The 21597-nt window shown below is 38.2% G+C and overlaps 1 protein-coding gene and 1 long non-coding RNA gene across 51 annotated transcripts in view; one reads left to right on the plus strand and one right to left on the minus strand.

Annotated features, from left to right (window-relative positions):
* Positions 1–21597, plus strand: part of NRXN3 (neurexin 3) — a 1722001-nt gene that overhangs the window by 1384417 nt on the left and 315987 nt on the right. The window lies entirely within an intron of this gene.
* The window catches only part of LOC129136907 (uncharacterized), a 61128-nt gene continuing 60112 nt past the window's right edge, over positions 20582–21597 (minus strand). Inside the window, exon 5 of the long non-coding RNA XR_008538938.2 lies at positions 20582–20879. This is a non-coding gene — a long non-coding RNA (uncharacterized LOC129136907). The remainder of the gene's footprint in view (positions 20880–21597) is intronic.

Here is a 21597-nt window from a genome sequence, read left to right on the forward strand (position 1 = left end):
GGTGAGAGAACTTCAGAGAGAGCCCCTCATTACACTTAGGAAAGGAATGTAGGGGGTGGGGAAAGCTGTGCAGGAGAAAGAGAAATACCTTGGTTCTGAGGCCTTTCAACCTTCTTTGTTCAAAGCAATCAGTATGCCAAAGTACCATATTTTGGGGTATCATTTCCTGAGCCTCAACAATTGTCATGAAGATTGAGTATGATTGTAATATAAAGGGCTAACATTTTTACTTGACCTACATGAGCTGATCAGTACTGAGAGCTCCTCTTACAAGAAATGGACCAGAGAGGGAGTGAAGGGGAAGGGGAGGAAAGGGAAGGGAAGGGACAAAAAGAAAGAAAATAAAGAATTGAGGTTCAGGAAGGTTGAATAATTTAATTCGCCCAAAGGCTTACAGCTGCTAGGACGTTCAGCCAAAAATTACACCCAGGTCTGATTTCAAAGACACTAAAACCACTGTTTACTTATAGCTACTTAGTGCACCCCATCTCATCCCACCCAATGCCACCTAACTCCCACCTCTATTGTGAGATAACTACATGCACACACTCATTTGGTAAGTGGGATCCTGGTGTGCCTATTTTACTGACATTTGAGAGTTAGCACATACAGGTGGCACAGGTGGTATCTGCACAGAAGGAGGAAGGTGGTGCTGACACCTCTGGATCTTACACTTGGGTTTAGAACATAGCTGGTCACTAAAGCCACAGGTTAGTGGCAGAACATTTGGATACATCTTTAAAGACTCAATTAGTATCCCTCACTGAGTCCCCATCTTATTCACTGGTTAGCCCCCTAGACTGAACTGTCAAAAATGTTCTAAGTCTCCTTGTGTTCTCTTTATCTTTGTTTTTACAATCACAACACAATAACAGGAGGTACTTGTTAATGAATGGGCAGGAACTCTCCACTGAGATGTAAACGTGTTATACTGGGAATTCTGCAGCAGGGTTAATTTATGATGATGGAGTCATCTATATCATAGCTGAAAGCAAGGCTTTGGGGAAGTGAAACCCAGGAAAGGTCAGTTGTAATGCGCATTGTCTATATTTTAATGTAAAATACCAATTTTGTTGGGAAAAGGGTGGTCGGGAAAGAGGTTTGATCCAAAAGGTTGGAAGTTGGGGAAATAATTCAAAAAGAAAACTCCAAATAAACAACAGAGATGGCTGGTCAGTTAGCCAAAGGACACCGGAGGATTCCTGAAGGTCTGCATGTGGTGAGCACAAACTTGGTAGGGAAAAGGCAGGAATCGGGGTGGGGAGAAGGTACTAGAATTCACAAGGAAGACTCGTAAAATGGAAACTACGGTTGCTGAAACACGTTGTCTACTCTATTAATTTTCTGCCAAACATTTCATGTGCTTTTAGTTCTTCACTGAGCATGACATACTTCAAATACTCAAACCTATTTCCTTCTTGTAGGAATAGCTAGGCATTTCCTCCCACGGTCCAAGGTGAGACTGAAGATAAGTAGAATCTCCACACTTATTTGTTTACTTTGGTCCAGACTATAGAGTCAGGTTAAAAGCCATCTGGGGAAATAGCCAGTAGCCAATGCTTATTAGTTTACTACTTGGGTAGGTGGGAGGACACAAGAGCTGTCAAACAGCAGCCATCCTGATGAGAAAGTGAAGAAAGCCGGAAGCAGCGTCTCTTCTGTGGCAGTCACACAGGGTCCCTTGATACTCAGCCCCCAACATGAGATTGCCTCTTAAGAGAATTCTAGAGGTTAGGCTAGGCTTGAGGCATTACAGAGAACAGGTTACAGCACCCCATTTATACTTTATTGGTAACTGAGAAAGTAAAATATATTCCTAGCCTCCCAGTCTTAGTAGTAAGAGGTACTTTTAAACTGTTAATTTTTATGAGCAACGCAGTGGTATGCCCAGCCCTTCCTCCTCCTTCAGGGAGTTCATTTGATGTAGTTTGGTTGATTCCCATGCATGTGGAATAGCTATGACATCATCAAAGTAAGTGTACACTATGTGCTAACAATTATCGGGGTGTCAAGAGTGAAACATTCAGGTCCTATTGGCAGTTCTAATAGGTGAATCTCATCTCATTGTTTATGTGTTCAGTGAAGTAAATCTTCAGTAAGTCTGGAGTAGCTGGGGAAGCCTTCACCAAGAGGTGAGGTCTGAGCTGGGCCTTGAGCATTGCTGAGATCTGAATGGGTGGAAAACAGAAGAGAGGTCATTCCAGTCAAAAGCAAGATGTACTCAAAAAATAGCAAGGAAAAACAGATCGCCTGGATGAGATAGCATTTGGGGAAGGATAAGACTATAGTATGGTTGGATTTATTGAACAGGCACAGTGTCAGGAATCCAACTGGCTACTTTATATACACTACTTGGTGTTTTATGCTGCAAAGTAACCCTAATAACAAGTAGCATTTGCTGAGAGTGTATGTGGGTAGCAGGCAATGTATGAGATGCCGGGAATACAGAGAAGGATGATTCGGTGTTTGCCCTCAAGACCTCAGAATGTAAGTCTTGGATATAGTAACAAAATAAGTTTATTCTAGTATAATAGGAATATATACACTTTACCAAGGAAGCATAGAGAGCAGAACCATTTGCTTTGCCTGCTAGATTTCAAAATGACTTCTCAGAGATGGTGAGTTCTGAGCTGGGTGGTGAAGGATGTGTAGGAGTTTGTCAGATAAGGAGATGAAACAGGCATTCCAGGAAAAGGGAATAGCAAGTTCAGAGACTTGGTATAGTCCTAAATTATGTTTGTCTTCATTTCAGCTAGTGCTATTTCATTGTTGCTGGAGATAACACACACTTGGATTCCGTTACGTATTTTCACCTTGCCAACTTGCTTTGCTTGCAGACCATAATTTCTGAGTTTATCTCTACAGCAGGTTTTCAGCCAAATTGCTCTACTAAAATAACCCTAAAAATCTATCACCTCTGTTTTCTGCTGCTGTCACTGGCTGTTTGTGTCCTTACTTTTCAGTCAACCTCAATGGAGACTGGAAAGAGAAATACAAATTGCCCCAGAAAGAGAACACAGGCCCCTCTCTTCAGCAACAGGGTGTGAGTGGATGGGGACCATTATCACATTATCTACCACAGACACCATTTTAATCCACATTGCCAAGGAGGAGAGGAAAATGCATGGCCTTCACAGAACATCATTAGGAGAGTGGGCCATTGTGCAGCATCTATTGTTAATGTCAATACCTACGAACATGTCCAGACTCTTCCATTCTTTAGCATACTCATTCTCTGAGTGGTATTTTATGTGTATTATTCTCTGAGAGGTAAGCACGGACAAGTATAATTCCATTTTTATGTAAGGGAAAGCTGAGTAAAGAAGATGCTTAAAGAATAGGTGGATAGTAAAATGAAATGTCTTCAGCTCATAAGCATTTTGAGTACCTATTATGTTTTAGTCATTATGGTAGAAACATGGCAAATGGATATAAACAAAAAACATATAATTCCATGCCTCTGTTCAGATTGTTGTCTGCCCCTGAGATTCCTCTTTTTCCCACTCCCCTTGACTAACTCTACTAGCTCTGCTTTTTGTTTGCCTGTTTGTTCTATTTATTTTTTGGAGGACAGGGTCTCACTCTGTCACCCAGGCTAGAGTGTAGTGATGCAATCACAACCCACTGCAGCCTCAACCTCCTGGGTTCAAGTGATCCTCCTGCCTCAGCCTCCCAAGTAGCTGGGACTACAGGCATGCACCATCACACCTGGATAAAAATTATTTTTTGTGTAAAGATGAGGTCTCATTATGTTGCCCAGGTTGGTCTCAAACTTCTGGGCTCAAGCAGTCCTACTGGCTTGGCCTCCTAAAATTCTGGGATTATAGGCACCAGCCACTGCACCCAGTCAACTAGCCGTGTCTTTTGGTCCAACCCAATGTTGCACCTTTGCATAACAAAGGCAATTAAAGACCACTTCTTCCCTCCTGCCCCCTGCAAAAACCTAATAGTTCTCAAACACATTGGTTCATAGAACTCATTATATATGAAAACCCATCAACATCCACACAATTAGCAAACTTAACCCTCTGCAGGGTTGGCATTGAGTTGGACCTTAAGATATATTCAAGGCTAGTTGGCTGGGCTTGGCTTGACTCTCCCTTAGCTCTCTCTATAAATGCAATGATTACTGCATTATATTGGTTTTCAAAGAATTCTGTCCCGCATTCTGTTCTACTTATTACCTTCTTTGCTTGACTGTGATAGATTGAGGCCATCTTTCTGTCTGTCCCTGTATTAATACATTCAGGCTGCTGTAGCACAATACCTTAGCGTGAGCAAATGAAGTTAAAGACCACCTCCTCCCCCTGCCCCCTGCAAAAACCTAGTAGTTCTCAAACTCATTGGTTCATAGAACCCATTATATATGAAAACCCATCAACATCCATGTAATTAGCAAACTTAACACACTTGAAAATGCTGCCTTTCAAGTCAGTATTCATATTAGGCAGACTTTGGAGATGTTGTGGATTCTGCTTCATACCACCACAATGACGTGATTATTGCCATAAAGTGAGTCACACAATTTTTTTCGTTTCCCAGTGCATATAAAATTTACGTGGACATTCTACTGTAGTCTATTAAATGTGCAATAGCATTGTATGTAAAAGTAATGTACAAACCTTAATTATAAATATTTATTGCTAAAATAATGCTAAAAATTATCAGAGCCTTCAGAGAGTCATAACCTTTTGGCTGATGGAGGGTCTTGTCTTGATGTTGATAGCTACTGACAGGGTGGCAGTTGCTGGAGGTTGGGGTGGCTGTGGAAATTTCATAAAATAAGACAATAATAAAGTTTGCTGCATCAACTGACTCTTCCTTTCATGAAAGTTTTCTCTGTAGCATGTAATGCTGTTTGATAGCATTTTCTAAATTTATTTCAAAATTGGAGTCCATCCTCTCAAACCCAGCTGCTCCCTTATCAACTAAGTTTATGAAATATTCTACATCCTTTGTTGTCATTTCAACAGTGTTCATGACATGTTTACCAAAAGTAGATTCCATTTTAAGAAACCACTTTTCCTCATCCATAAGCAGAAACTCCTCATCCATTCAAGGTTTCTCATGAGATTGCAGCAATTCCATCATATCTTCAGGCTCTACTTCTAGTTACCTTGTTCTTTCCATCACATCTGCAATTCCTTCCCCCACTGAAGCCTTGAACCCCTGAAACTCATCCATGAGGGTTGGAATCAACTTTTTTCAAAGTCTTAGTAATGTTGATATTTTGACCTCCCATGAATCATTGATGTTCTTCATGGCATCTAGAATGGTGAGTCCTTTCTAGAAGAATATTTCAATGTACTTCGTCCAGATCCATTAGAAGAATCAGTGTCTATGGCACCTATAGCTTTATGAAAATATTTCTTGAATAATACATGAAAGTCAAAATTTTTCCTTGATCCATGAACTGCAGAATGGATGCTATGTTATCAGATATGAAAGCAATCATAATCTTCCTGTATATCTCTTTCAGAGCTCTTGGGTAATTAGGTACATTGTCAATGATCAGTAAAATTTTGATAGGATGTTCTTTTCTCTCTCTCTATCTTTTTTTTTTTTTTTTTTTCTGAGCAGTAGCTCTCAACAGTAGGCTTAAATAAACCATGATGTAAACAGATGTGTTGTCATCCAGACTTTATTGTTCCTTTGATAGAACACAGGCAGAGTAAATTTATCACAATTCTTAAGGGAGCCCTAGGATTTTGGGAATGGCAAATGAGCATTGACTTCAACTTAATCACCAACTGCAGTAGCCTAAAACAAGAGAGTCAGCCCAAGACTACACCTTCGTCCAGCAGAAGACTGTTTTGTCTGCATTGAAAATCTAGTGCAGCCATCTTTATCAATGATCTTAGCTAGAACTTCTGAATAGCTTGCTGCAGCTTCTCCATTAGCATGTGCTACTTCACCTTGCACTTTTATGTATGGAGGTGACTTCTTTCCTTAAACCTCATGAACAAACTTCTGCTAAGCTTCCTACTTTTTTTTCCTACAGCTTCCTCACTCTTCTTAGCCTTCATAGACTTGAAGAGAGCTAGGGCCTTGTTCTGGGTTAGGCTTTGGCTTAAGGAAAGATTGAGGCTGGTTGGATATTCTGTCCAGACAACTAAAACTCTCTCATGTCAGCAATCAGGCTGTTTTGCTTTCTTATCATTTGAGTCTTCACTAGAGTAGGACTTTCACTTTTCTTTAAGAACTTTTTCTTTGCATCCACTACTTGGCTCAGTGCTTGGCTTAGCTTTTAGTCTATCCTGGCTTTTGATATGTCTTCCTCACCAAGCTTACTCACTTCTAGCTTTTTGTTTAAAGTGAGAGACATGAGACTCTTCCTTTCCCTGAATACTTACAGGCCATTGTAGGGTCATTATTGACCTACATTCAATATTGTTGTGTCTCAGAGAATAGGGAGACCCAAGGAAAGGGAAAGAGATTAGCGAGTGGCTGGTCAGTGGAGCAGTCAGAAAACACACATTTATCAATCCAGTTTGCCATCTTATGTGGGCAAGCTGTGTGGCACCCCAAAACAGTTACAATAGTAACCTCAAAGATCACTGATCACAGGTCACCATAACAGATATAATAATAACGAAAACATTTGAAATATTGTGAGAATTACCAAGATGTGACACAGAGATGTGAAGTGAGCCCATGCTGTTGAAAAAAAATAGTGTGGATAGATTTAGATTTGCCTAACTTAAGGTTGCTACAAACTTTCAATTTGTAAAAAGCATAATATCTACAAAGTGCAATAAAGAAAAGTGCAATAAAATGATGTTTGCTTGTAGTTTTAAAGTTTTGTATGAAAACAGTAGTTGGATAAATTGTTTGCCTAAGCCTCTTTTGTAGTCAGAGGGCTATTGTATGTACTTGGAAAAAGTGTACATGCTAGGGACTTCCAGGGCAGCTTGCATCCCTGAGGACGGGACTAAAAATAACAGAGTCCCCTGCTTTGTGGGACCTAAAGCTTGTACAATTTGTGTGTGTGTGTGTGTGTAACGTCTTGAGTAAAAAGAATTCAAAATATAAAAATGATTTCATTTAAAATGAAAAAAGATAATGAAAAATTACAGATTTTAAGAAGTTGGTAAATATCACTGAAATGGATAAATTAACTTACTATTTGCAACTAACTGCTTGACATTCTTCTATAACACTTTTTTCTATAAAATTAATAATGTTCGCTATGAATGCCTTTTCATGTGAAAATTCTGTAATATTCCTTTCTACAGATAGGATAGAAAGGTAATTCAGTCTTTCCTCTGGCCTGGTTCGTCAAACTTTCTAAAAAATTATGGATAGTTTTTAGAGTTTATATTGGTAAATTTAAGTGAATTTTTTAAAAATGTTATAGCTTCTGGCAAACCTCTATCAAAGTACAAATTCTGGTCCTGGGTGACCAGAGAGGACCCCTAGGTAAGACAGCACTGGGGGTGGGAGGAGCATTTCTGGAAGCCATTTCGACACCTGGACAGTAGCAATAACTTAATTCTACAAGGACAAGATTGTAAGCTTTTTTTTTTTTTTTTTTTTTTTTGAGATGGAGTCTCTCTCTGTTGCCCAGGCTGGAGTGCAATGGCACAATCTTGGCTCACTGCAACCTCCGCCTCTTGGGTTGAAGCCATTCCCCTCCCTCAGCCTCCCAAATAGCTAGTACTACAGGCATGCACCTCCACGCCTGGGATTACAAGCATGCGCCACCAGGCCTGGCTAATTTTTTTGTATTTTTAGTAGAGACAGGGTTTCACCATGTTGGCCAGGCTGGTCTTGAACCCCTGACCTCAAGTGATCTGCCTGCCTTGCCCTCCCAAAGTGCTGGGATTACAGGCATAAGCCACCACACCTGGCCAGATTGTGAGCTACTTCAAGATACCCCACCAAAGAACTTAATGTGTTCCCTCTCAGCACCCTGGCCCTGTGTTGTCAAGCTGCTCCTCTCTTCCATCATACTGTGCACTGTATGGTGCCTCTTTATGAACCAGACGCTGCTTGTGCAACAGAGGCTGATCCCACTGCAGAGACTGTATTTGTCTTCTCTTTATTTTACTGGAAGTCTTTGCCACCATCCGGCTGGTAATTGCTCCACACCACTTCTGAATCGATTGCTTTTAGAGTTGTTGAGCTTTTATTACTACTACTCATTGGGGAGAGAAGAGAGAAAGAAGCAGGTTGGCCTGGACTCTGCAAGAGACGGATGTTGTCAAATTGTCTTTCTCCAGCTGTTGAATACAACTCATAATGCTATTCAATAAAACCAGAAAGAAAATGAGAGTGCAAGGGAAAGAAGAGATGTCAGAAAGAGAGAACAAGAGAACATACGAGTCTGCCTTCTCTTGGAATAGACAGCAAAGCCATATTGTGATGTTGACTATATCATGCAATAATGGTGAAGAAATGTAGCAAGAAGTAAAAGACAGAGCTATTTAAATATATCTGTGGGCAATTGCACAAATCTGCAACTTTTGTAGGTATACTGATGTTTCCTCATTCCTGGAGCTGAGAAAAAGGGTCTATGTTTTGCTTTATTTTATTTCTTTCATTTAGTTTGGTAGGCTATGTAATTTGATTCAAGTATGATAGAATTCCTCCTTAGTTATACATATTACTGTTATTTTGCTAGTAAGTGGCTTTGTATCCACAATCAGGACACTTTTATGAACTGTTTACATCTGCTATTGATTGATCTAGTTGCGTTTCCTCATGCTTTCATCAAAAGGTAGCAGTTGGCAGGGCCATTCACTGGAGAATGAGGAACTCGCATAATTAGATTTAGTGAAGAACACCCTCATTCCAATTGGAATCTGTCTTTAAGAAAAGAAAAGAAAAAAAGCTCCAGGTTAAGGAGCTTCGAAAGACTGAATACTGATGTAACTTTTGTTCATGCTAATTACTCACAACCCAGATAATACTTCGTTTAATGATTTTATCCCATTTGTTATCCCCTATGACATTCATCTGCATATATTAGTTTCTTGTCAACCTTTCAGAAAGGGTTTAATGACAGTTCATGGTGTTTACTTATTTTCCAAAAGTAGTCTAAGTGAGTCATTATAAATTGAACATTCAAGTTAAATTTGTCTGAAACATATATAAGTATCATATAAATTTCAGATTTTATACAGGGTTCTCCTCTACTAAGCAGGTGGAATATACCCCCCATTTCAGAATGCCAGTTTAAATTACTTGCCTGGGGTAAAATACCAAATCAGAGTTGGACATAAAACCCAGGTGTCCTTATTCTCATTCTACTATTCTAATAACCAGATCCAGTGCTATAATGCTGCAAATTATAGGCCCTATTTTTCAAGTAGGATGCATGTGAATGTCATTTGTCTCTTAAATGCATGAATAGTGTCTTCCCTTGTGGTCGCTGTACTGCTTCCAGCCTGTCATGTCAAGCAGCATTGCCTTTATTATTGAAATGAAGAGGATATTTAGATCATTGATCTCAATGGCATTTGGCACCATAAGAACTACCAGTCTGTTGTATCATATAAAATGATACTGCCTGGTATACAAATCAGCCAGTGTGTCAACAAAAATGCTGGCATCAGATAGAATGTCCAAATTGCTATCACTCTGCCAGTTTTACACCTACATCCCTATTAGTTCCTGTCTAATTGCCAATGATAAAAGTACTTTGAAGTCCCACTGATTTCCATGTAAATATCATACAAATTTGGATTTGCTTTAACATTATAATTCCATCAGCTTAGAAGTTAAAATTTAGAAAAGCCGTAGTTCATTAGTTTAAGTCACTTCAAAACTTACCTTGCTTAGTTTTCAGATAGACTCCCATCCTATACTTCTAGGACTGTACAAATAAAAAAATGAATTAAAAGACATTTCTTGATGGGTTTAATGTTTTCTACTAATGATTTTGACAGACAATCATAATCTGTTCTGAGTTCTTCTTTTCTCCTTCCATTTCAATTCTTCATAAAACATGGAAAAAACTTTGGAGACTGAATAAGATCTATGGTAATCCACAATAGATGAGGCCCTGAACACAACATAGGGAAAACATGTAACCCACCCCCAATAAGCTCAACTTACTGTAAACTCTTGAGGAGTAATTAGGGACTTCAGCAGAGTCTCTCTGAAAAAGCCAACGCATTGTAAAACCCTTTTAGTTTTTACATGAATATTAATTCTTTGAAAGTAGATGAAAGACTTTCTTTAATGCTAAATTCTTATCCATAGAGAATAATATTAGAGTGAGGATCTAGTGTATTATTCCCATTTCATGAATAGGAAACGGAGAAGTAGAGAATTTTAGGTACCATAAAAGTGACCCAAGTGCCATGTGTCAAAGCTAATATACTTAACTCAAGCCTATTCCAGTGGGTTCTCACCCTTCACTTGTGCCCTAAGGCCTGGCAGCTTATTTCAGGAGGGACACCCATTGTTGGTGTAAAGAGCAAGATCTTTTATGGGTATCAGTTTTAAGGGGCTTATGGGAATAATCAATATGCTATGGAAGTAATGAAGATATTTAACGTCCTGAAAATTCTAGTCTAAGCTTTGAGAATGTGACCATAAAATTGACAGGGATTAACTTTAATATTGACTAGTTAACGGTAGGATTTTTTCCGTTACAGTGCACTGTGTCAAAATTTGGTCTCGTTAAATAAATTCCTATTCTATCAGGGATGAGCTTCCCACAAATAATGTTAAAAAAAAAAAAAAAAAGGAGAAAGCATGATAAACCTTTTTTCCTGTTTCTCTTCTTCTAACCACAGGGTGCGCTATGGCAGTTGCAGGGCTTGGTAATTGAATTCAGTTCTGCAACCTGAATACATTTCTACTGTAAGTGGATCTCCCTCCTCTACCAGAGAAAGAAAATGGCCTCAAATGATTCTGACTGGGACACAGCAGCCACCTCTCTTGTAAATAGCTGGGTCTTATTGACTTATCTTGGTAGTGAGCCAAAATTGCTGCCCAGATGAGTCCAAGCAGTAGCCAGAAGAGACCCAGCTACTTATGGGGTCTCTGTCTTTGTGAAATAAGTATTAAGAGAGTCCATCTTAAAGAAGGAAGAGAAGTATGGTCAGGTGAGTCAGGCAATGATGCTTAGTGAAGTACAACCTCAGAGTTACGGTTTTTAATAATACGCAAAATTACATGTGTAAGTGTATTGATATGTTTTATAATACAGCATGCCCAGAATCTCAAAAAGAAAAAAAAAAAAGAAGATGTTCCTAGGTTCTAAGTATTTTTCTTTGCATAGTGGTTTGAGGGCGAGTCAAGTTTATAGGTGTGCTGACCTTTAAGAGAGTTAGGAATAAAAGAGGGCATTGAGAGAAAGTGGTTTGGGTCACAGACACTATCCCTCAAATAGCTGACCATGAAGGTCTATAATAATAATTGGCATTATCTCAATTTGCCAGGTATCTTTAGTAGAATGTGCTTTATCTAATACCCAAGGTAGGGTTTCAACAACGTTGAGAATCTATTTATGAAAAGGCCAAGATGATAATGTTAGCTAAGTGCTAAATATAATAAAAAGTAGTCATGACCACCATTCTAGACAAGCCTCATTGTCCCGCACACTTTATCTGGACCTGTGGTTTCTGGATGGTTAAGCGGCTTGTACTCACAAAGACAAATTGTGCATTCTTGGAATACATTCTTGGAGGTCTGAGAGTTCTCTGTGAGTGGTGCTGAAAGTGTATATTTCATCTCAATGACAATCTCAAAAAATTATAATGCAAGCATATTCTGAGTGATCTTGTTGACCACCTAATAACCAGGTACTTTTATAAAATTTTAATGCCTGTGTTGAGTTGTGTTCATGGGGAACAAACCTGTCATACCTTATTTGGTAAGGACTATTGAGAAAAGAGCAGAGCCAGGCTGAGAACATAAGGAATGCATTTATGTCAAGGAAAAAAGAAAATGATGCCAGAGTCTGATTTTAAAAACAAAGCTATCTCACGATTTCAAATGGAGAAAACAGGGAGGGAGAATAAAATCACAGCAAGCTTAATTAGGTGTGAGCATCATGACCTCAGGAGAACCTGGGCCAGGGAAGTCAGGAGTATTAATGTTTACTATGGAACTGGTAATTTCATTTAAACCAAGCAGCATCAGCTGTCACATTAAATTAATATTATTGAAATTTTATAGCATTTATATTTATTTGTATTTAATTTATAAATGGGTGTTGGTTGTGTAAGTGCTATAAGTATAAATGGATTGTAGCTAGTTTTATGTTTGTGTATATGTATATGTGTGTGTATATATACACATACACACATACGTGTGTATATACACATTACACACGTACGTGTGTGTATATACACATTACACACGTACGTGTGTGTATATACACATACACACGTACGTGTGTGTATATACACATACACACGTGTGTGTGTATGTATATATACACATATATGTATATATATGTATATATGTATATATACACATATATGTATATGTGTATATATGTGTATATATGTGTATATATACATATATGTATATATGTGTATATATACATATATGTATATATGTATATATGTATGTATATATGTATATATGTATGTATATATGTATATATACATATATGCATATGTGTATATATACATATACGCATATATGTGTATATATACATATACGCATATGTGTATATATACATATACGCATCTATGTGTATATATACATATACGCATCTATGTGTATATATACGTATACGCATCTATGTGTATATGTATGTATACGCATCTATGTGTATATGTATGTATACGCATCTATGTGTATATGTATGTATACGCATCTATGTGTATATGTATGTATACGCATCTATGTGTATATGTATGTATACGCATCTATGTGTATATGTATGTATACGCATCTATGTGTATATGTATGTATACGCATCTATGTGTATATGTATGTATACGCATCTATGTGTATATGTATGTATACGCATCTATGTGTATATGTATGTATACGCATCTATGTGTATATGTATGTATACGCATCTATGTGTATATGTATGTATACGCATCTATGTGTATATGTATGTATACGCATCTATGTGTATATGTATGTATACGCATCTATGTGTATATGTATGTATACGCATCTATGTGTATATGTATGTATACGCATCTATGTGTATATGTATGTATACGCATCTATGTGTATATGTATGTATACGCATCTATGTGTATATGTATATATATACATAGATGTATATATGTATATATACACATCTATGTATATATGTATATATATACATAGATGTATATATGTATATATATACATAGATGTATATATGTATATATATACATAGATGTGTATATATACATAGATGTATATGTGTATATATATACATAGATGTATATATGTATACATAGATGTATATATGTACATATATACATCTATGTATACATATATACATCTATGTATATATATGTACATATATACATCTATGTATATATGTACATATATACATAGATGTGTATATATATACACACACGTGTGTATATACATATACACATACATATGCACACATACATATACATACATATACATATACACACACATATGTGTGTGTATATACGTATATATACACACACATATGTATATATATGTAATGCTAACATAAAATAATTTGAATGATTGCCAAGGGTCCCCAAGAATGAGCTTTTTCTTTTAAAATTGGCCTGTACTTTCTTTGAGAAGCCTTGCCACTGGTAGAGGAGCTATTCAGTGCCCATTGAGTCAAAATTTGGCCTTAATATAAATGGGGAGGTTTTCCCTTGCCATGTTTGGTGCCTGCTAGGTATAGTCACTTGCTCTAATTTCAATAGGGTGGTGGAAATTACCAATAGGCAGAAAAAGACAGCTTTGTTGACACCTATTTGGTTGAATTTTACAAAATGGAAGGATGAATAATACCTCAAAGGCAATCTGGTAGATTATTTGAGGGAAAGAGATGTGTCTATGTACAGGGAATAAAGCTCAGCACATTGACTGTTCTTAGGTTAATGGAAAAGAATGAGGCTAGTGTAGGAGCCAGCCAATTATGTTTCCTCCATAATTAGAGTCTTATAAAAATATCAGCGTGAATTACTTGCTAAATACGAATTACAATCGTTAATGTTTGTTAAGAAAAATAATTCAATTTAGAGCAAGAATGAAAGAAATACAGGCACCCAAGAACAGGCACAGAATACAATCACTTTAACCAAAGCTTAGCATGGATTATTTTCCCTCACTTCAGCTTCAAGTTTATTCTAATCTTTTTCTGGGGGGCAGGAGACAGTCAGAGAGGAATGCATCTGTATGTCCCAGCTGTGTGGCTTCTGAGCCTGACACCCCTGTGCTCTAACAAGACCCAGGGAAGAAATCCTTAGCAGGCTCTTACCCTTATCAGAACAAAGCTATTTAGTTGCCACCTTAACTCCAGTAATTAACTCAGTGGAGCAAATTTCCTTATTTCATGTAAGATGTGAGCCAAAAGCTCTCCTTGCTGCACTTCTTCTATCTCTGGGATAAAGCCAAACAGGGAAGAAACTCAAGGACCATAGAATCTTTCCTTGCTTTTAGTTTTCCTTTGAGGAACCTACCTCCCAACTCCCTCCTCACCTCTCTCCTTGACCACTGAGTAGTACCACTACTCAGTTAATACTGAATTTTCTTCTTTTCCAAGCCCTGCAGTTTACTCTAGAATTTCTACTGACAAAGCCAAATCTTGCTGTGATTTTTGCCCCCATGGAGAAGCATGTATTATAGGAACAACTAACCCTTTATAACTTAGGAGGCCCTGGGGCTTCATTGCATTGCAGAGTCATACAACCATAAATGCCCAGCCATACATCACCAGGGTTAAATCATTTTCAGTATGAAATGATGTAATCCAATTTGAACACTGCCTCAAATCCAGTGCCCTTCATGTGGTAAGTATTCGATACATACCTAATATTTTAACTTTATTTATTTTTACCTCCTCCAATACAAAAAAATGTAAATAACCCTCAATGATCTGTAAAAAATCACTTAGTTGGAACACTTTGTTCATCCTCTAGCAATGTCTGATAAGTTAGTTATCATTACATCATGAATCATGATACTCCTCATCAGGCAGTAAAAATACAGTAATTTCGTTTAATTGAAGGGAAATACATGTTTACCTTGGTAAAACTTATATATTATCTTTAAATAAATAAAGGGTTATCTTGTTCAAATAGCTTAACCCCATAATCAAATGTTGCTTATAGAGGTCCTGCTTTAAGGATCTCATAATGATTTGCATATCATTAGCTTGTCAGAATACCATCCTAAACCTTGCTGATATCTGCTCTCTTTGCAGTTCATTCTTTGTTGCATCCAAGTATTACAGTAAGTTGTTCTCTGGCAATTTGTTTATACTAATGATTTGACAGTTATTTTTTGACCCTTGAATGACATAATTATGTTAAATACAGTTTAGGCTAGCTTGTGTTCAAATTGACATGAATTTTTAAATTAGTAATGTTGGTATCTAGTACATGACAGAAATGAAAAATAAAGTATTTTGTATTTATGCAAGAAATTATCTGTACCGATCAAAACTGACCTCTGGACACAAGACCAGACTGGACTTCCATATGTTAATGGGAAACAAAATGGGGAAGGGGCTCCTAATACTTAAGTTTATTAAGAATCCCAGGATACCTCTTAGAATGATAGAGGTGATGTTAGCCCTTATGTCCTGGACATGATCCAGTTTAGGTAATTGCTAATTACAATCTGTCTACTTAATTCCCACGGCCCTTGCTTCTGAATGTTATTTTCTTCACTTAGCAATATTTAACTATTATTTGCTCTTGGTGTGTGACTGTTGGAACATCTGCTGATTCCTCCTTCTACGTTTGGCATGATTTGCTTTTCATTTGGTTATTTGATAATTATTATTTTCATATTATTTTTGTTCTAAATATGTCTATAGATAGAAAACAGAAGCCCTGTCAAAGTTTTAGCTATTTTTTAACTGCGTGGGCTGGACTATGCTTTGTCAATCCAGCATACAGACTTTCTGGATGTAAGTTTGGGAACAGTGGGCATACCACTGGCCCATGAAACACTCACTATAAGATAGTGTCAACTCAGAGGTGAATCACAGATAGACCAGGGTTTTCAGTGTCTTCAAAACTAGGGCTGAAATCAGAGCACTTAGGGGCTCATAACTAGATCCGTCTAAGGATCCATCCTATTCTGGAGCCATTCCAAAACAGGGGTACCTCTGTTTTGGGTGCTAGAGCATGCTTTATTTCAATTACAATTAAATGGAACTGAAGAACAGAATTAGAAAGTGATGAGTCAAAAATTCTTATTCACCACAAATACAGGGCTAGATAAACTCCAGGTATTCCACACAGTTTCCATCCCTCTGAAGGAAGCGAGATTACTCTTGTGTCTGTTCAGCTATGAGCACCTTGATTTGGGATATATTGCTTGGAGTTCAGATGGAGAAGACATCCAGGTTTTATCTATAAACTACCCTCCATATCTCTAAAAGTTACTTAGAGGAAATCACTGAGTTGAAACTTCATTCATTCCCTAGCAATGTCAGATGAACTGAAGCATCTTTTTCAATAGTCAATATATCCTGAGCCTTCTTAGTGAACACAGTGCTTAGAACTTTCAATGAATTGACCTCTCTAAGATTATGGACTACATATTCCAAATGTGTAGATTTTGACCTAAATTTTACCCATTCTACAGAAAACCAACAAACTCCACCTCAGAGAGATGTTCTCACTAAATCTACCCACCAGGGCTTACCAGTCAAAAAGGCCCCAATATTTTCCCCTGTGTTTTCTGAATGATTGTGTTTGATGTAGAGCCGGGAGACTCCTCCTGTGGCTTTTATTAATGGACCAAAGTTTGGTTCCTGTGAGGACTGCAATGTGTGACTCAAATGCCCAGTCCATGATTCAGCTAGTGAGGGGAGTAACCCATTTTATCAGTTGTGCTGTCTTCCACTGCTGTTCTCTATATTCCATCAGAGGAAACAAATGGCTTCTATTGTGCATAAGAATGCCGTTTAGTCCCAAGCACCATTTGAAATGGAAATGAGGAGTAACAGTAACAGAAGAACATTGGCTAATAATTGTGCTCCAAATAGCCATTTGGCCATGTGGGCAGGGTAAAGGTAATTGTGTCCTAGAGTAATACATCTTCTGAGCATTCCCTGAGGCTATAATTGCTATGTTGATGGGATGCATTTTTAAACATGTGATTGCGGCTCTTAGACTTAAAAAAAATGGCTGTTTTCAGAATGATCTGACTTTAAGATGTCAGGCAAGATTTTGAAGTCAGAATAACAACACACAAACACAGATCTAAGATGTATTATTGTGTAGCTACTTGTCTAACTGCATTTTTTTTTCTTAAGTCTCACCCTGTCTTGGTGATACACAGATTAATACTAACCTCCTACCAAACAATCCCTGTTGCCACTCTACTGAAAATATATTCTTGCCTTCCACAAGCAGAAGGCTGAGTGTCTTTGTGGCTTAGGAGAGAACAAAAACACATCTATGTATTCATTGCCTTGTTCACTTGCACAAACGGAGAAAACTCTTTGAAAACATATTCCTTTCTCCTGAGTGAAAGAATGAGCAGGCTCTGCCTCCCCTGATTTACTGCACCCATCCTAATCAGTGTAGATGATTCTGATCTTGCATTAAACAATTACTATGCAGGCTCTGGGCTTGAGTTTTGACTTAGGTTTAGAAATTGAGTAGTTCCCACAATGCCCTCCATTTCTAAATGTATGAAAAGAGGATCAACAAAGAAAAAAATTAATGGGCTTTTGAATGAGCAACTTGTGTGTGTGTGTGTGTGTGAGAGAGAGAGAGAGAGACAGAGAGACAGAGAGAGGCATGATCTTGGCTCCCTGCAACCTCCGTCTCCCGGGTTCAAGTGATTCTCATGCCTCAGCCTCCCGAGTAGCTGGGATTACAGGTGCCTGCCACCACACCTGGCTAATTTTTGTATTTTTTGTAGAGACCGGGTTTTGCCATGTTGGCCAGGATGGTCTCGAACTCTTGAGCTCAAGTGATCCGCCCACCTCAGCATCCCAAAGTGTTGGGCTTACAGGCGTGAGCTACTGTGCCTGGCCAACAGAACATATTTTAATGTCTGAAAAAAAAGAAGAATGTACTTTAAACATCACCAGGAGGGATACACCCTTCGGTGTCCTTAGGCCTTGCTGGCTTGCTGTGGGTATAAAGCATTAATTCTTGTCATTTGCTGGTTGTACTCCTCCACCAAAACTCTTCAGTTCTTGGCCTCTAATTCAAGCTTTCTTCCAAGCTTCTCTCCACTCTCACCATGTCATTTCTAGGAGGCCTCAGAGTTTTCCACGCTAGAACACAGTCGGTACTCTCGTGTGTGTTTTCATTTTAGCCTCTTTGTTGATGTCTGCTGCCTGTCAATCCACCTGGGTTTGTAAAGTTCCTGAAGCAATTCCTGCCATGAGAATGTTCCTTCATCCAGAATGCTGCCTTCTGTGCTCCCCAAACTCAAAGACCTTCAGGGACCAGTAAACTCAACTGCCCAAAGCCAAGCACAGCTGTCCACAGAATTGGGGCAGAGATTCTTCTCCATAGGACTCTGGCCTGGTGCATAGGTTTGGCTGAGGAAAAGATATGCTTTTCTCTTTCCCCTTTTCACTTCTATCCCTTTTCACCAGGACTCTTGAAGAATATTCTCACAGGCATCGTTTCCCCTCAGGTCAGAAAATATGTGCGGAACAGACCCTGAGATGCTGACTGTGCAGGGCTGTTCAGAACCAGTCAGGTCAGGCCCTGAATCCTTGTGATATGGAATGAGATATGATAAATTGGAAACTGTCTTTAATAAATTGCCATTCATGATAATTCTAGTGATAATTAATCTGCTGAGGCTGCTATAAAATATCATAGACTGAGAGGCTTAACCTATGTATTTCCACACAGTTCTGGAGGCTGGAAGTCCAGGATCAAACACAAGGTGCCAGCCAATTGGCTTTCTGTGAGGGCTCTCTTCCTGGCTTGCAGTCAGCTGCCTTCTTGCTGTATTCTCATATCACCTTTCCTAGGCAGATGCATGCAGAGAGGGCAAGTGAGCTGAGCAAGCTCACTGGAGTCCTTTCTTGTAAGAACACTAATCCTACTGGATCAGGGCCTTCACTTTTGTGACCTCATTTATCCTCAATTCCTTAGAGGCCCCATCTCCAAATTCAGCCATATTAGGGGTTAGGGCTTCAACAGATGATTTTTGGGGCAAGTATTCAGTCTATGACAACCCTCATTTAAACTCATCAGGGACCATTGATAAAATGCTATTCATTCTTCCCTATGCTGGTGTGGAAATTTGCCATCCAATGGATGCCTGCAATATATGCCAGAGACTTTAGGTACGCTGTGGCATGGCTTAGTGACTATGAGAAGACTGACATATTAGCTTGGACTAGCTTTTGTTAAGCAAATGGACTATTTTACAATCCAAGAAAATGAACAAAATTCCGTTTTACTTACTCAAGATAAAAATGCATTGATACTGCAAGACATATCCTCACTGAAAGATAGGGTGACTTAAAATATCCCATTTAAATGCAAAGGACACTGGAAAGTATAGCAAGACAAAGTAAAGAAAATAACAACCTTGCTAACATATGACTAAAATAGGAACTGGCAGCTGGGGGTGATGAGAGAAACAAAGGCAGTCAGCTACACACTGACTGCCGGGGAGCATCCTGCACCTCAGGTAAGGGAGCTTCCGCAATGAATGCCTGGGCCTTTGGCTTTGTTTCAAGTGTTTTGATCTAGCGGAGTCCACAGGATCATTTTTCCCGTGGGCCAGACCTCTGGAGAAGCAATTGGCATTGTTAGTTTGCACTGTTAGTTCTGAAGCTAGTTTGGTAACAAAAAGTTATTGTAGTAAGTGCACTTGTGTGTGTATGTGAGGGGTGTGGATAGATGATCATGTTCAAGTCTGTAGTAGAAAATTTCTAATTATTGAGTCTAGAGAACTAAGAATACTTATAGGAGGTAATTAATCCTTACCCGACATTTGGAAAATGTCTTATAACCCTTATGTTTAATTTAACACAAATATAGTCTACTATTCAGATGGTTACCACTTGGAGCAACTCAAACTATTTCCCTACAGATTTTCCTGTAGGGAATGAATGAGAAATTTTTTTGTTTGTTTAAGGCCTGAAATTTTACTACCAAAGTCAAATTTTGAGTATTGATTGTTGAGTCCTGAGGATGGTTATATTATCATGACAAATCTTGCTTATTGTTTTTAATTAGACAAAATTTTCAAATAACTATGAGTTATTACATATCTCTTTTAGTATAGTGTTCTATAGATTGTATTTTGTTTCATTACCCACACTACACACACAAACCACATATACACATGCACAACACACACACATACTTTCTATACTTCGTGTAAATGCTTTGAGACAATCCTATTTAACATTGACAATGAACAGGACAGCTGGTCTCTCAATAAAATCTAAGATACCACAGTAGTATCTGCAAATAATATATAAATTAGAAATATTTGGAATGTTTAGTTTATTCGCTAAAGCTCTTCAGAACTATAAATTACAATATTAATGAACTTATTTTTAATTCCCATCACTTTCATTTTTATAGAATCCAGAAATAATGCACGTAACTTGCCATTCCTCCCCATTAGTACACTTGAGTCCAAAGGAGAGGTTCACAGCATCGTGCTCTTTTGTGATGTGGTTGAGAAGAAAACCAGCTCAGGACAAGTGGACTCTGAAAATAGCAGACTTTCCTTTACTCATCTTTTGAGTTTTCAGAGAAGAGTAGAGATTCAGTTCATTGAATATTTCCTTTGTACTAGGCTCCATGCTAGAAATTGGAGAAAATGATAAATGAGAACCTATCTTTAATTACCATTCTAGAAAGAAGACATGTACATTAAGGATAATATGTAATGGATGTCATAATATAAATATGTACAAAGACAAGTTGTAGCATAGAAGGCAGATGAATTGTTATGTTGATTGGAGTGTGGTTTCTGTTAAGGGATGACATTAATGAGGTATTGCCTTTGCAACCTCAAGAATGAATAGAAGTTAATCAGACCAGAAAAGAACCATTTCACAAGGAGCAATATGTACACATAATTCAAGACAGCCAGAATGTGAAGTAAGAGGAGAGTCAAGTTTTGTCAGCATATTATATGAGTGAGGGTGAGTTTTGGCTTTGAGAGTTGCTTTGTTGTGTTTTTCCAGATAGATGTTTTTCAGATATCTTCTCCCCTGTGAGAAATTTCTGCAGGTTTGATTGATCCTTTCAGATGCTTTTTAAATATATATTAGTTTCATCACTTTACGACATTGAGAGTCCATGTATCTTTGACTCAAATGCCTAGGAACAGAAGATGTGAGGAAAGGGAGAGAGAGAGAGTCTGTCATTTAACAATTATTATTCAAGTACCTAAACCAAATCGAAATGCCTAAAGGAATGCAGTGGGTGATGTAAAAGAAGGTATAGGGCAGGTGTAACAACACGGAATGGTAGAGAGGTGGGAGGTGGGGGGACGGGAGAGTACGCAGCTCTTGTA

The sequence above is a fragment of the Pan troglodytes genome, chromosome 15 (genome assembly GCF_028858775.2).
Source record: "Pan troglodytes isolate AG18354 chromosome 15, NHGRI_mPanTro3-v2.0_pri, whole genome shotgun sequence".
Classification (NCBI taxonomy): Eukaryota; Metazoa; Chordata; class Mammalia; order Primates; family Hominidae; genus Pan; species Pan troglodytes.